This window comes from Chanos chanos, chromosome 8, assembly GCF_902362185.1.
Source record: "Chanos chanos chromosome 8, fChaCha1.1, whole genome shotgun sequence".
Taxonomy (NCBI): Eukaryota; Metazoa; Chordata; class Actinopteri; order Gonorynchiformes; family Chanidae; genus Chanos; species Chanos chanos.
Genome location: NC_044502.1, coordinates 6006452 through 6022251, shown reverse-complemented (window position 1 = coordinate 6022251; position 15800 = coordinate 6006452). Strand labels below are relative to the sequence as shown.

At 43.0% G+C, this 15800-nt stretch overlaps 1 protein-coding gene across 1 annotated transcript in view; it reads left to right on the top strand.

Moving 5' to 3' along the window:
* Nucleotides 1-521: 521 nt before the first annotated feature.
* Nucleotides 522-15800, top strand: part of baz2ba (bromodomain adjacent to zinc finger domain, 2Ba) — a 73556-nt gene continuing 58277 nt past the window's right edge. Inside the window, exons 1-2 of the mRNA XM_030781357.1 lie at nt 522-652; nt 12977-13020. The gene's annotated coding sequence lies outside the window, so the exon portion shown is untranslated. The remainder of the gene's footprint in view (nt 653-12976; nt 13021-15800) is intronic.

The following is a 15800-nucleotide window of genomic DNA, read 5'->3' as shown; positions in this document are numbered from 1 at the left end:
ATCAGTGAATGAATATTTCTCATTACATAACTGACTCACCCGCTGCTAGTGCAAGCAATTATGAACTTGCGTTAGCACACAATCGAAAAACAAACGCATGAATAAATAGATAATCTCAGTTGTCATAATCAGTTATTTTAAAAGTATATTCAATGTTAAGATCAACTTTAAGACGGCACGCCATTCCCGAAGATAAAGCCTCGAATCACTCTAATAACAGCTCTCTGGTGAATATTTTACGTATTTTTTCAGAGCTCTCACTGTGTCACAGTTATTTTGTGAATGAGAAGGGATGCAGATCAGGATTAATCGTTGTATTTACGAACTACGAAATTCTTTACCTTAAATAAAAGTTTTCATTATTAAGGAATTGAAAGCTGACGTCACTTTGATTCCTTCAAGTCAAGCAGAATAAACCTTGAGAGGAGACTCCTTCAATCTGCCGTTCCTAACTAACACACACACACACAAACACACACGCTCAGTCACTCACGCCGAGACTCAATTACTGCCCAATTCCCCTCTTCATCATCTGCTGCTACACCGGCCTCTCACAAAACGAAATCGAAAAAGGAAAAGAAAGGACAACGTTACATGAAGTATTACTTCGAACTACAACAAGGCGGAATAACGATAAGTGTCAAAACTAAAGGTAAGTTTCTGTTTATTTCAAGGTAGTAAATGCGACCAGTTATTTCATTGGAGAATCAATGTTGTGTCGCTGGTTGGCTTGATTTCTTTTAGCGAGGGAGCTAGCTAACTCGGTAGTTTCTTTAGGTAGCTACGTGTGCCTGTGGTGTAAGGTGCAGTTTGATATAAAAACTTGTCAAAACGGTTAAATTGCTTGCACGAGGCACTGACAGTTGTATATTTCATAGAATGTTGCTTATGAAGTGTAAAACTTTAAAACTAGATGAAATGTTGTCGCTGTAGCGCCGAGGTTGTGACTTGATACTAAGAATCTTGCCTTTGTGCCCTCTCTCGTGCGGTTTAACAGTTCTATTTTTAAATAAAAACTGTTTGAAAAAAACGCAATTAAGTTAAGCATTTATCTACGGGAACAGACCTTCCTTACACTATTTCGAGGTATGTAAAAGGTCGAATGAGGATTTTAAATGAATTTTTGAAGCACGATGCGGGAAGTCACTTGGAGGTAGAGGAGCAGAAGCTACCTTTGCTCTATTTAATGTCCGTCTCACAGATGATGGCAAGAGCTAACAGCTCTTCATTGAGAAAACAAGATAAAACGATTATTTGTATACTTTACGATTTCTTATGGTGGGCAAGGTTAAACGTTTCAATACTGTATTTTCGTGGAAATTGGCTTGTTACCGAGTGCTGTCCGCTGGTATAAGTTGTGGGTTTCTTTTCTCTTATCTTTGTTGCTTCCTTAAAGAGAAGCAGCTGCCGCCTGGCCGAGTTGTTGAAATTTATCCCTTTGTGTATATTACAATATCCTCCATTTTTCTGCCCTCTAAACAACAAGCCTCTCGCCATCTTGGTTAATTTTAACTCGCGGATCATCTCATTCTTCTGAGGAAACCAATATGGTTTTACAGACAGAAAGTTTAGAAATGTCTCAAGCGCTGGGGATGACGTCATGTGAAGTTTAAGCAAAATGTAGCGTTATTCACAGAAAGCATGGGCTTTAGTTTTTTCAGTGACATTGCAGTAAAAAGCGTAGTTTTGTTAAAAAAAAAATCATGATTCGCCTTTACTGAAAAACTACATTTGCAGATTGTTGAGATTAAAAACCGGACATTTAATTTTTGACGCAACCACAGTTTCACGACTTATTTATACAGTGTTTACAGGTGGAGGGGAGGCTGTTAGACAACGCGTTTTTTCTCCCAATTTGCATGTCCTAAACCTCACCAATGATGCCTTTTTGTCTTGGTGGCTCAAATGGGTTAATTTGTTTATGATTAGATAATGACCGTGCGTTTTCATATTATTGTTCGAATTATGGATCCTTTTGAATTATCAGCTGTTTGAACTGAATTTCAACGTTTTTAACCGTAACTTTAAGATACATTGTACATGATCTCTCCCCATGAAGTTTAATGAGTTTAGTGAGATTTAGCACAGTTAAAACGTGCAGAACTGAGATCAAGGAATCCCTACAGGACGTGAAAACTGAACTGACTTTACTTGATTGACCACGCATAATCGTGGGTTGATAGATTTCTACGTTTGTTTTTTTCTGTTTACTTATTTATTTATTTTGATACAGAAAGCCAATAAGTGTAATTATATTGTTTTTTTTTATCACCACAGAAACAGATTATTATTGTAACAGACTATAAGCTTTTGCTATATTTAATGATTGTGGGTTAACGTGCCAAATGTTCTCTACTGATTAATGGTCAATTTGCAATGCACTTGAGCGGGTAAAGCCATAGCAAGTCCCTGTCATACAGCAGGACTGTGTGCACGACAGTGTCACTGCACACATCTTCAACTGCTCATATACATAATGTAATGCAAAATATTTCTTAATGACTAGTGTTTATCACAGGACTAGAGATGTTCCTTAATTAAAATAGTTCTGTCTGGTATCACGATGATAGGTAGACAAGTGTACATATTAAAATATATATGTGTGCAGAAATGAACAATTATAAGCACTAGATTGTGACACTTGTTTTGTACCAAATATGTTCCTCTAAGAAGGAAATGTGAAGGACATTGGTTTTAAAAGAGGAAAGAGAACCCATTGAATACAAAAGATTGCTGTGTTGTAACACAATCAACGTTGGTTACTCAATCTTGATATGGAAGAGCTCTCTTGGTAAACCAGAGATGAAGTAACTCCTCTAAATCAACACATGAATGTACATTTTCATATTAATCAGGTAAGCACGCACGTTCAGACTCCCCTTTCGCAGACGGCTCAGTCTTGGTATTTCTTAAAGCTGGCTTTCTGAAGGGTTTGCATTGTGAACCAAAAAAAAATAAAAAAATGCAATTATTGGGCCTTGGACTGCATTTCGTTTCCAAGTTGTTTGTGCCCGTGAACAGGCAGTTGATTTAAACAGAAGGCATCAGATGGAGTTGCGAGTTGTTTCCGCCTCCAATTTCTTTGTCTAGATGTTTGCTACTGCAAAGCCAGTAAAGAGCATGGGAGCAGATGTTTAGCCAAACATCCTGACGCGTTTGCTTTTCTCTTATGGGAATGCTGCCTTTTTCCTCCGCGCTCCTGATGCATCGGCTTGACAGCTGCTTGATTTCATGGAGCCGCTAAGAAGCCATTAGCGGTATCAGTGAATTGAAACGGAACATTCTCACCCACTCTCTTCTGCCATTAGAAAATATCTATTGTTGGCTTTTTTTTTTCTTTTTTTTTCTCCTCCTTTCCTCCCTTCTCTTCCTTTTTGGTGTGGCAGCTGAACACACACAGAAGAAGATCTCTAATACACTTGTGTTGCTTCCCTTACTGTGAATTACAGGGAACAAATGTGTCAGGGCTTGTTTGTGATGTTGGGGTTTGAAGAGAACTCACACTGTGCTTTCTGAAGCACACCCAAAGCCACGGATGTCTGAGACAGAAGTCCAGGCTAAGGGGGAAAAAAAAAAAAAAAAAAAACAGCGCAAGGGTTTTTGGAGTCTCTAACCCTTACTTTTTCTGGTCAGGATGTCACCTTCCTGTCAGGATATGGACCAGGCCTGAAGGAAGAAAAAAAAAAAAAAAAAAAAGAATAAAATGACAAAAAAATGGAGACGCCAGCTCGACTTGGGACGTTGAGGAATTAGGTTTTAATTTGAACCTTCAGCTAGATGTGGCTAAGCCCCCCCGTTTTGCATGTCAACCTGAAGTTGCATCAAATGAACGTGGAGGTTAGTAAGCTGATTAGAAGGGGGGGGGGTGTAAGGACTATGTCTTCAGAATGCTGAAACTGAGAAATCTTGGGTAGCTTTGACGTAGACAATCCTGAGTGCACGCTGGGTTTTACAAAATAATCCCACATTGTTTACAACGAGGCAAAAGATAACAAGACTGTCGCATGATCAGACTTTTTTTTTTTTTTTATGACTTTTTCTCGCGTACCAATCAGTTAATAACTTTACACGCAGTTAAACTGCTTGGCTGTTTCATCGCTTGGCCGTCTGATTTGGTTGTTTGGCTTTATAGGGTTTCACTACACACCTTATCGGATTAGAACATATTGTAATCAACTGTAGCTTATGCTATAGCCCCTATTCTTTTAACAACCCAGTTAAACACGCCTCTCAACTGGACTTGATTTAAATATTTAGAAACCAAGTCCCGCCCCCTCATTGGTAACACACCTCTCTTAATGGGTCTGAATCATGGATTCAGTGCAATTCACAGGGTTGATGAAGTATTGTCTTTTAACTTGATCCTCAGTTGACATCTCATGTCCGTCACTCTTCGAATGCCGTTTTTTGTGTGATGCTCAAATCATCAATATTCCTGTGGGTAAAGTAACAGGTATGGATCTAAATCCCGGAGCATCTTTATCCTGATGCTCAATCGTCATCCTTAAGCCTGGTTGTCCCTTTTGCCAAGTTGAGAGTGTTCAAAGCAGGCGCTGAATTTGGTGGGGATAATTTGACAAACTGTAGTGACTGCCGGGCTATGCCTGGCTCTGCTCGTGATTGTCACAGTGGTCAGCTTTTTGTCATTTGGTGGCAAGCCTGCGCTATTAAAACCCTGAAATAGCATCTGACAGAATACAGTAGAGAGAAATTCAAAAAATTAGGCCAGTGGAACAAAACTGGCTTTCCTCTGCTGTGCTTGACAGAGCAGAACCACATTAAAAGGACAATTATATGATATATATACATATATTGTGAAGTAGCTATTCTGTTTTTGTTTATTCCCATTGTAGGCCTATTTGTTTTGCAATAGAGGCCTTATTGAAATGGTCACTGAAATCTCCACCTCTCCGTCCGCCATGCGCGGCGGTCTTAATTTCAGCGTTTAGATCGAACGCCGCCGATCGGCATCAGCGACGGCGGTGGGTGACGGTTTGGATGCGGCTCAGGTGAACTTAGAACGGGACGTTAAAGTTAAGCTGTCCCATAAAAGGCTGCAAGCTGAGAGAGATTTTCACCTGATCGAAACACCTGTCATTTTAAAGGCCCGAACGTGGGCGGAGCAACGATTATACGAGACCGGGTGTACCTCACATGTGTCTCATAACTGCCATATGAATCAAGCAATAACCAGGCTCAAAGCTTACGGGGGGTCAACCGCTGGGCCTCTGTAGCAGTGTTCTCTGATTGTTAATTTTTCCAGGTGGCCTCATCTTGAAATGGATATAAAATGCACTTTAGGTCACTAGATGACTTGTATATTGGCTGAGGAGTACTCCAAGGACGAAAGGAAGAGTTGTAATAGTCTCTGAATCACTGGCGATAATTCTGTTTCCTTTGCGACAGTTCGTGCTGTGTTCTCCTTGAACAATTTCATTCACAACAAATGCCATTCTAGAACTTTCCCTGCCACCAAGGTTAAAACTGTCTAGGTTTTCTTTTTCTATTTTTTCTTTGGTTGTTGTTGGTGTTGGTGTTGTTTCCCAGTCTATGTAGACAAAACATACTCTTAAGTGTTAACCAGTGACTACTTATGTTATGTTGTCTAGAAATCCAGCCAGCTACACTGTCAGACCTGTTAGTCGTAAGTGCTAATATAATTTTCTTTAATTTAACGGTGCATGGTGACAAAGCAACGGGATTTTTTTTCTTTCCTCTTCTTTTTTTTGAAACATTTTTTTTCTTCGGTGCACCAGAAAAGAATCGTGTTTCTCGGGCCTGCTAAATGAACGGGTTACCGCGGGCATCAGAGAGAGGTCACTCCAAGCTGACTGTTTTCAGATAAACACGGGAAAGACGCTAGGGCTGCGTTTCGCTTGCAAGCAATTAGCTGCTTTTTCAGCTCGCGTCCCCTGGGCTTCTATTTATCATTCAATGTGAGAATATCCCTGACGAAACTCAAGGTTATTTTTTGTGTAGGCCGCCCGGGTGCCTTGTTTTTTCGCAGGCAAGATGAAGAGGTTGATTTTTTTTTTTCCCCCTGAAGAAACACACCACTTATTGAGAAATTGACGTAGCTTTGAACAATAACCCAGATGATATAGAAATATCATCCGATTTTTTGATGAGTTGAAACAGAGAGAATCAACCAGTGGAGTTTTTTTTGGTTTTTTTACACCCCCCCTCCCTTTGTGTCGTCTGTGTTTGTGTCTGTGTGTGTGTGTGTAAAAGGTGAGGTGTGTTTTTATAGTGACTGCTCTAATGGCGCCCAGACAGTGACAGTTTTTTTCACCCTCCTCCTCCTTCATGACTCCCTTGTTAATCAGTGAAGCCATTCTCAGGCTTGAGGGTGTAAGGTTGAACTCACGTACACACACACACACACACACACACACACACACACACACGTACACACAAGCAATCCAACCATTTTCTCTGTCCTTCTCCTCCTGAGGTTGTTATCGGAGGCACTGGACATAAGCAAAGGCTCATGGAATATTCTGGAAAGGTGAAGGCTGTTTTCCCACCTTGCTTGCCTCTCGTTTTTTTTTTTTTTTCCCCCTTTGTTTGTTTTGTCTTTTTGGTTTTTTTTGTTTTTTGTTTCTGGTTATCCCTCTGTCCAGCTGATTGTCATATTGTTCTATTGCTATCTGTGGTGAAAACGACCACACTGACTAGAGGTACTGCCTGCTGTTATAATGGAGCCTGTGTTGAAAATGCCCGGTGCTTTGGCCAGATTCGTTACTTTTCTGATGGCTGTGTTTGAGCAGAAATGGCTGAGATTGCCTGAATAGCAGAAAGCCCCCCCCCCCCCCCAACCCTTTCTCAGGCAGGACGGGGAGGGAGTCGGGTTGGTGGGGGGGTGTGGGTTGGGATTTGGCCCCTGATAACTTGGGATGGGTAGGGAATCAGCTCAGAGATATCTGACAGCAGGAACGCTGAGCCTCTGTGGCTATTGGAGCCATTTTCCACCCACACACACACACACACACACACACACACACAGACAGAGACAGACAGTGAGATTGTGCTACAACAGCCCCCTCTTATTTATTGATCCTGCCGCATTTAAAATCTAGTCAGCGCTGCCACAAAAGCTTTTCATTTTAGCTGCGCTGGCAAAGACTGCATCAGCCCGGCCAGAATTTCTACATTTTTAATTTGAACGCAGCAGCATGGGAAGTGACAAGGATGAGCAGAGAGAGAGAGAGAGAGGGAGTGGGGGTGGGGAGGGAGGGAGGGAAAGATAGATGTGTCCAGTGTTTTGGTCAGCTGGGGCATATCCACCTGAGGTATTGTAAGCTATTTTGTTTGGAGGCTTAGGAGAGAGACAGACACAGTATTCATCTGCCCTAAGACTCACTCACTGGCACAAACACGCACATGAATACACACACACACAGTGAAGCACTTAAGTGATCACAGAAAGAGTGGGGTGTTTTATTTTTTAATTTCATATCCTCAACACCCAAGATTTTTCTGCCTGCGCTGCTTTTTGGATGCACAAACGTCTTCTTCTATTTCTTCTTCTATTTCATTATTCAAACTCTTGTAGGACAAGGGTAAATCTCTATTAATTTGGGGTTGAATTGGACTGCATCTTATCAATGAAAATATAATAGAATTAAACAGGATTAGGTTGCACCTAGATAACAAGCCTTTATTTTGGTAAGAACGTACCCTATGACAGTTTGTTGACAATTCGCTGAGCTTTTTAAAGACACAACAGGGTTAAACCGAGGGCCTAAAAAGAGTAAACAAACTCCTATTGGATTAAAGCAACGAGAGCAAGCCCTTTTTTAGCTTGCCGGGTTTTAAAAAAAGATCCCCAGATTTGAGAAGGCTGGATTAACGGGGTAATAATCCACGCTCACATGAAGGTGCACCGTGGCGTATTCCTAGAGTCTACAGACGCTGGATTATGCCCGCCGCCCTCATGTGAGCAGATGCTCACCGACCCGTATTGAGTGTGTGTGTGTGTGTGTGTGTGTGTGTGATTACAAATAATTAAAGGCCCTCACGCACGCATACACACACAGAGACAAGGCTTTTGTCATGCATGTTATTTTAAGGTTTGAGCCACTTGGAGTTGTGCAGTGAGGTAATTTCTCTGGATCAAGGACAGTGAGAAAAGCCACATAAGCATTGCTGAAGTAGGTCTGAACGTTTGTCAGGGCACGTGACGGCGTGCATTTTATGCCCGCAGGATTGACTGACAGCCGGCGAGTCCATAGCTGCCAGGAGAGAAACGGAGAGACGTCAGGGTGTTAACTGTTAGTTGTTCCACATGACTGTGAATGGCTAGGTTACTATAGAGCACAGCTTTGTTTTCTCTCTCTCTCTCTCTCTCTGATAACTTGGTAACCCATCTGCAATATGAGACGTCTCTAAGCCTTGCAGGTACACACAGTCATAGGGAGAGGACGAGTCCTGAGGCCTGGGAAGAGCCCTCCTATCACTAACAGTTTTGTGTGTGTGTGTGTGTGTGTGTGTGTGTGTGTGTAGAGTATCTCTTCTGATAACAGAGGAACATAGTCAGTGTGGATTAAGGAGAGGGGAAACATGAGCATGCAGTCTAGATACACCTGGCTGATTCCGGTTTGTCTGTTTTCAGGGAGGGCGATATATTTTGTGTGTTTGTTTCCGCTCATGTTCCTTCTGAATGCGTAAATGCATTTAACCTGCGTTTTTAATATGGGACTTGTGCATGTTCATCTGTCTAGGGGTGTGCGGGTGGGTGAGTGTCTGTGTGTGCGGTGGGGGGGTGGGGGTTGGGGGGGGGGGTGAGAGAAGGAGGATGGAAATATCCTCTGCTCCTGCAGGCTAGAGTAAATCCTTCGTGAGAGCTCCCTCGTGTAATCCAAACATTTGGAGCTAATTTAAGCGTGCGGCAGGAGCAACAGCATCTCTCAGGAAACAACACATTCTGGCTGAAGCTCATCTCCTCTCTGCTGGGGAGGGGAGGGCTGGGGGGGGGGGGGGGGGGGTCTCTCACACACACACACACACACACACACACACACACACACAGAACTGAAGCACTCAATCACCTGTCACTCCTCCTCAGCGCTAGACCCCAACGCTGTTCCCGCTCCTCAACGCTTCCGCAGTTCAATACCGCGATTCAGCAACACAACACCCGTTCGCTAATACTGATCATCAACAAGTCGGTGCGTTAACACCTCTGATTCCTCCTACAACGCACAGTCCCACAAAACATTTCAGCTCTCATTTAACGGCGCTACTTAACAGCCATTACATCTCTTTACCTTCTGCACCGCTACATCCAGCGTAAGCACGGAAATATTTAATTACCAGCTAGGCATCATTAAAAAAAAAAAAAAAAAAAAGGTTTTTGGGGCTTTTTTTGGGTCGGTTTTTTTTGCCATGATAACTCCAGCAGACTGGATTGATGGTGGTGTGAGAGAGAGAGAGATCTGATGTGTTGGGGTGTAGAACTGGAGAGATGACGAACGGCAGGTTGGGTCTTCTAGTTGTGTGTGTGTGTGTGTGTGTGTGTGTGGGGTGACAGCTGCATAGGCAGCGTGGTTGACCTTCATGCAGTGAAATCTCAAGGCTCGTTTGATTACTCGCCCCTGGCTCTGCCAAACCCCTGTCCTTTCCTTCGCCGCGCTCTGTTATCGTCTGCTCTGGCCTGACGGGGATTTTTACACCTGCACTTGGAGATGAGAGAGAGAAAACAGTCTAAGACTGTAGGCATAGTTACTGTTACAGTCAGATGGCATGCCTCAGATACGATCTGTGCTGACTCGTTTGTTACTCAAGAAGGTAAAGCTAATGGAACGCTGAGCTGTTCAACCGTCCCAGCGTTCGTAATCAACTGAGTGGCTCGTACAAGTTACTCTCAACCCCAAAAGTGATAGGGTTTTCTTTTGTGAGTGCCAGCAATATGACTTAATCCTCAAAGCCTGTTTTTCTTAGTGTCTTAAGGCCCGAGTCCAGATTCTGTGTTCTAGCGTTCCAAGACCTCTTCTTTCCCCCCCCCTTTGACCTTCTGACCGTTTATTACTCGTGTTTTAGTCTCTTTGGGCCCGATTCAGGATTCTATGCTCTGGCGTTCCAAACGTGTTCTTTTTTTCCCCTTTGACCTTTTGACCATTCATTACTCATATTTTCAAACATCTTAACTCGGTTTTCTTTCATATTTTGTTTCATATCCAAGCAGATGTAAAAAAAAAAAAAGAGAGAGAGAGAGAGAGAGAGAGAGAGAGAGAGAGAGAAATGTGTTGTATCAGCAGCAACAGAAGCTGGTTTGTTTTGGCTTTTTACAGTCATTTCACTTTTGCTTTAAAACTGTTCTATTTCATCTTGGGCTGTCTTTTTCGCTCTCTCTCTCTCTCTCTTTCTTTTTTTTTTTTTGGTTTTCTCCCTTCTTCTGGTTCCATCTGGTCTTCATTTCCATGAAACTTCAAAGGTGAAGGAACGCAAAGACAAGGAAATGAGTTGAATATTAATGCGGATGTGTTGTCCTGACACACACACACACACACAGTGGGTTCTGCTGTATCCATGCGTTCTGCAGCTGGATTTCAGTGGTGTTTGAAAAAATTGTTTGTGCAGACCCGGTAGGGGTAGAAATCAAGGGTGTGCATGGGTAAAACTGTCCGTGTGCACGTGCATGTGTGCTCGTGCACAGTTTTCCTGTTAGCATGAGTGATGACCTCCAGTCAGTGCAGCTGAGGGTGAAAGCCCCCCTCTCTCTCTCTCTCTCTCTCTCTCTCTCTCTCAGATGTTGCTAATTGGCTTGTGGCCATTTTAAAGAAAGTGTTAGCAGGAATTGAGAAATTGCATTCTGCTGAATGGCCATATCCTTGTCTTCGGCCCTTATTCTTCTGCTCTCAATCTCAGGAGCTGGTGGATCCCCTTATAAAGCAATGCTGGAGAGGTGTGTGTGTGTGTGTATAGTTGGATACATGATGAAAGAATGGAACTGCAGGTCTTTGGGATAAAAGAGAGAGAAGAAAAAGAGTGAGTCCCTGGCATTGTTTTATTTTGAGTCACAGAACTCACACGCAGATTCCATTTTGTCAGCTTTCAGCTGGGGATAATGCAACGCTAAAAGACACTGCCCTGAAGCCTCTAAGCCACAGTAAATCACCGAGAGCACATAAAGAAAGAAAGAGTGTGTGTGTGTGTGTGTACATGTGAGAGTGAGTGAGTGAGTGAGTGAGTGAGTGTGTGTGTGTGTGAGAGAGAGAGAGAGAGAGAGGGCAGAAGAGAGAAACACACAGAGAGCTTCCTTTTGTGCAGTGTGTGAGCACATTGTATGATGAAAAGATGAATCACTTCTATTTAGGGATCAGTTTCCTGAAACCCGACGGTTGAGGCGATTCTATAGGAGATAAATTGTCAAGACTTGCCTGTTTTTCTCCAAAGGTTTCAGAAAAAAGATGCCATTGGCCGTAACACTAAGCACCCTTAAAGTCCTTCTTTCCAAGAGGAAGTATGTGTTATGTAAAAAAGCAACATATCGCCTACTGTCATTCATTCATTAGTTCATTCATTTATTCATTCATTCATTCATCAAATTCTCAGTTGCTCGCGTTTTGCTATTGTTGTAGCCGAAGGGAAAGCGTTATTATTTCATTCAAATTCTACCCCCTCAGGCAAGTAAATAAAATTGTTCCGTCAAGGCGTTTTTGATTAGCTTGTCTTCCGGACCTTCAAAATACGTTCAAGCGGAGTTTCTTCCCCCCCGAACTATCCGGTCGTTCTTAGGCCTATGTGAAGGCCAAAGAGAGATGCTTCCTTTCTTTTTTTTTTTTTTGCCCCTCACGCAATGATGTGGTATTTTGGCGAAGCGTAATGACCGAGCGCGTGTAATCAGTGTTGTGTGAACAAGAGACCGATCAGCCTCACCATCATGGCGACCATTATCTCCACATCAGCGCCGTCATTATGGCCGCTGTCAGGCCGACTGCCGGCGTAATTCGCGGTGGTAACATGAGCGCTAATGGTGTACGTGTCCTTGGTCTCCGAGGAGATGGTGCTTGCTCTGTGAACGGATGACTTTAGATTTGAGTGACGCATCTAGGCTGTCCATCAGACCATCCTCAGTCCGTTGTCGACAGCACTAAGCTGCTGCTTCCTGTACGTTTTTCAAAAAACAAAACAAAAAAACAAACAAAAAAAAAAAAACAGCCAACGTCCAGATGGAAATGTTCTTAAATGAACATAAATGGCGCTTCAAGGCCAGCCAGAAATTTTCTTGGGAGTTTATTTGTGGTGTGTTTTTTGTTCCTCTTGGTGTGTGTGTGTGTGTGTGTGTGTGTGTCTCTGTGTGCACATGTGTGTCTCTGTGTGTTTTACTCTGTGGTGTGTTTAAGTTTTAGATCATGTGTGCGCGCGTGCTGTATGTGTTGTGTGTGTGTGGTTGATGTTGATTGAGGAGTTCATCTTGTGTAGCTTGTGGTGTGTGTTTTTCCGAGTGTGGCTGTGCTCTACAGGCTGTCTTACACACACACACAGGCACACACACACACGCACACAGAGGCAGAGAGGCCGTGAGAAAACTAGAAAGAGCTGGTTCTCTCCAAGGCTTGGTTTTTGAGCAAAAAAATCATCTCGCACACCCTGAGAGTCTTAAGTTCTGGCTATAATTCCAACAGGTTTAGCAGGAAAAGAAGGAGCTGGCAAAACTCTGTGTGTGTGTGTGTCTGTCTTAGTGCTCACATGTGTGGGCATGCGAATCATAACATTCATGCCAGCCTCAGATTGTGACATTGGTTTCACTTTTTTTTGTTTACCTGCCCGACTTTGACCATAACCGCAGTCCTGTTCCAGTATCTCTTGGTAACCAACCAGCCCTCCGCCCTCTCAGACTAGGCCTTCACCGGTTTAAGTCGGCCTGTGTGGGTTTTCATTTCTCTAGCATGTAATCTGAGAAGATTTTGTGAATAGATACCAAAAAAAAAGAAACCCATCAACAAAAACGTCCTCCTCTTTTCTCTTCCAGGTCGCAGTGCAGTGATGTCACAGAGTTGAGGACTTTCCCAAACAGTGAGTATTCTGTTACCGCGGCTACTTATTATTCCTCTGTCACCAATTCTGCCTCTTTTTTTTTTTTTTTTTCCCCCCCACTTTTTTTTTTTTTTTTTTTGGTTCTCATTGTTGCGAGACCAGTTCTGAAATTGTTTGTCACGGTTATCTGCAGCAGTGTTTGTTTCGTGTAATTGGAAGCTGTAACTGAGAAGGGAAAACACAGACTCCGTCAATTTAAGACTAATTTAATTTCGTTCTGAAGATGTGAGATTTTTTTTTTTTTTTTTCTATCCTCTTCCATCCTCCCAATTAAATAGAAAAAGACTTTGCAAAAACCAATTGTTTAGATGACATTACATACAAACATTTTTCTGTTTTCATTTCTGAAGATCTTTAATTTGGCAATTAATTTCATTCTTATGAGGCAGAGAGAACTATTATGGTATAAGGTGATGCTTGGAATCAAACAAAACATTTTTTTTTTTTTTTCACTGGATGTTGTGGCTAGCTAATTGGCAGAGTCTGGTCTTTTTTTTTTTTTTCCCCTCGTATTTGTTTGGATTCGTCACATGCTGCAGACTCTTAAGTGGTTGGCTTGATTCATTGTTCTCTTCCCTGGTGGTTTCAGAAAGTGACGGATACACAAGGACATTCATTCTCCATTTTCTCTCTCTCTCTCTCGCTCTCTCTCTCTCTCACTCACACACACACACACTCTCTCTCTCTCTCTCTTTCTCTCTCTCTCTCCCTCTCTCTCTCTCTCCCTCTCTCTCTCACACACTCTCTCTCTCTTTCTCACACACACACACACACACACATTTACATTGTAAGAAGAGATCTAATTGTTTCAGCATGCCTCCACATTGGCACTTTAAGAATGTTCTGGAACTGTTTGTGTTGTTTCCTGAAGTCCTAGCTGAGGGTTTTCTTCCATACTGGCATAGATATATATATATATTTTTTTTTCCTTTGAAAAGTTTGTGGTGGATGTACTCTCTGTATCCAAGCTGCAGATTGCACAGGCTTCTCTCATTGACACCGGACTTAACCGGTCTGTCACTGCCATCAATAAAGGTAATGGAGGTTCCATCTGAAAATTGATTTCTGGGAATTGTAGGAAAGCACAAGGCATCGTTTGCAACCCGACTTTGGCTCATCACGCGGGTGAGTGCGAGGCGTGGATTTGTGTCTGTTAAAATCTCGTGCTGTGTTGTTACGAGTGTGCGCCTGGAGCGCGTCCTCCTACCTCGTATCCGAAATGTGCGCCGTGTTACACTCTAAGAGTCTGACTTTGCACGCTTGTAAACAGTCAGAGATTCACTTTACGCGTGCGGCTTTAAAAGCCCTAATAAAAACGACAGAGACATGCTTTGATAATCCTCTTTATTCCCCCGAAAAAGAACCGGCACTCTGCTCTTTTTTTTTTTTTTGACTACGTTTTAGCTTCGAACTCTGTCGCACTCGCCAAAACGAAAAGCGTTTTAACATCTCGTGTACTTGGAGGAGATCGTGAGAGGTTCTCCTCACTTGTCCGGTTTCTCAGGAAAAGAAGTGATAGGAGGGAGGGAAGGAGAGATTCACAGATACCCAGAGGGAATAACAAAAGTTTAGAGACAAAGAAAGAGCATATTCTTAGAGCGGGGACTTTTCTGCGGACTTCTCACAGATATTAGTTTGAGAGAGTCTCTCAGGACATATGGAACACAGACTTGAAAAAAAGCTTCATAAGGAAAAAAAAAAAAAAGGCCCCCTTTTTTTCTTCACGATAAGACATTAAATGTAGTTGCTTAAAATATCTTCACTTTCTACCAAGACAGTCCACTCCCAGATGGATCTCTCCACTGCCTGAGGGCAAGCTGGTATTTATTAGTGTTCCCGTAATCTCACTCTCTTCAAAGGAAATCTTACCAGCTTCCACAAGATACATATACAGCATAATAAACCTGTTGTTTGCTGGGGGCAATGGGGGTTTTCTTCTCACAAAACCAAACTGGAAAGAAACGAATCTATTTAGTGAAACAAGAACCAGACTGATTTTTTTTTTTGTTTTGGGTGAAGAGAAGAAACAAGGGAAGGTGTTTGTGTGTGTGTGTGTGTTGGGGGGGGGGGGGGTAGCAGTTTGACAGGACAAACTGTGTCAGGCTCCCTTCCAACACCCCCCCCCCCCCCCCCCCCCCCCCCCCCCCGAGAGCAGCTCTTGGTTCCTGGTGAACAGATCGCCGGCTGGAGAATCATGGGAAAATGGGGCCTGTTTGGGTTCTGATGTAGTGCAGAGCGTGTGTAACGTGTAATGGAAGCCTGCCTGATTTCAGTCTGGTCCTCCAGATCTGTAGTGAGAGCCATTACCTCAGCACAGAGAGCTGGAGAGGGGAGGGGAGTGACAGCAGGAGATGGTGAGAGATGGAGAGAAAAAGAGAGAACGAGTGAGAGAGAGAGAGAGAGAGAGAGAGAGAGAAAAGAAAGGGAGGAGGTACTAGAGCAAGTGACTGACTGCTACTGCCCACCCCTGTCTCCCAGTCTCCCTCTCTCTCTCTCACACACACACACACACACACACACACACCACACAGACCGAGAGAGAGAGAGAGATAAACGTAGACCTTGCCATTTTTCTGTTTCTTCTTTTCTTAAATATTTATGTCCTCCCTCGGTTAACAGCGTGGCTTCAGAGACTGTGTTCGCTGCTCTGACAGATTGCTGTGACTGCGCAGTAGGATGTGGCAGTAAATACTGGACTCTCATCCGAGAACAGAAAAAAGAGAGAGAGAGAGAGAGAGAAGGTGTTTCCAGGCCTCAAT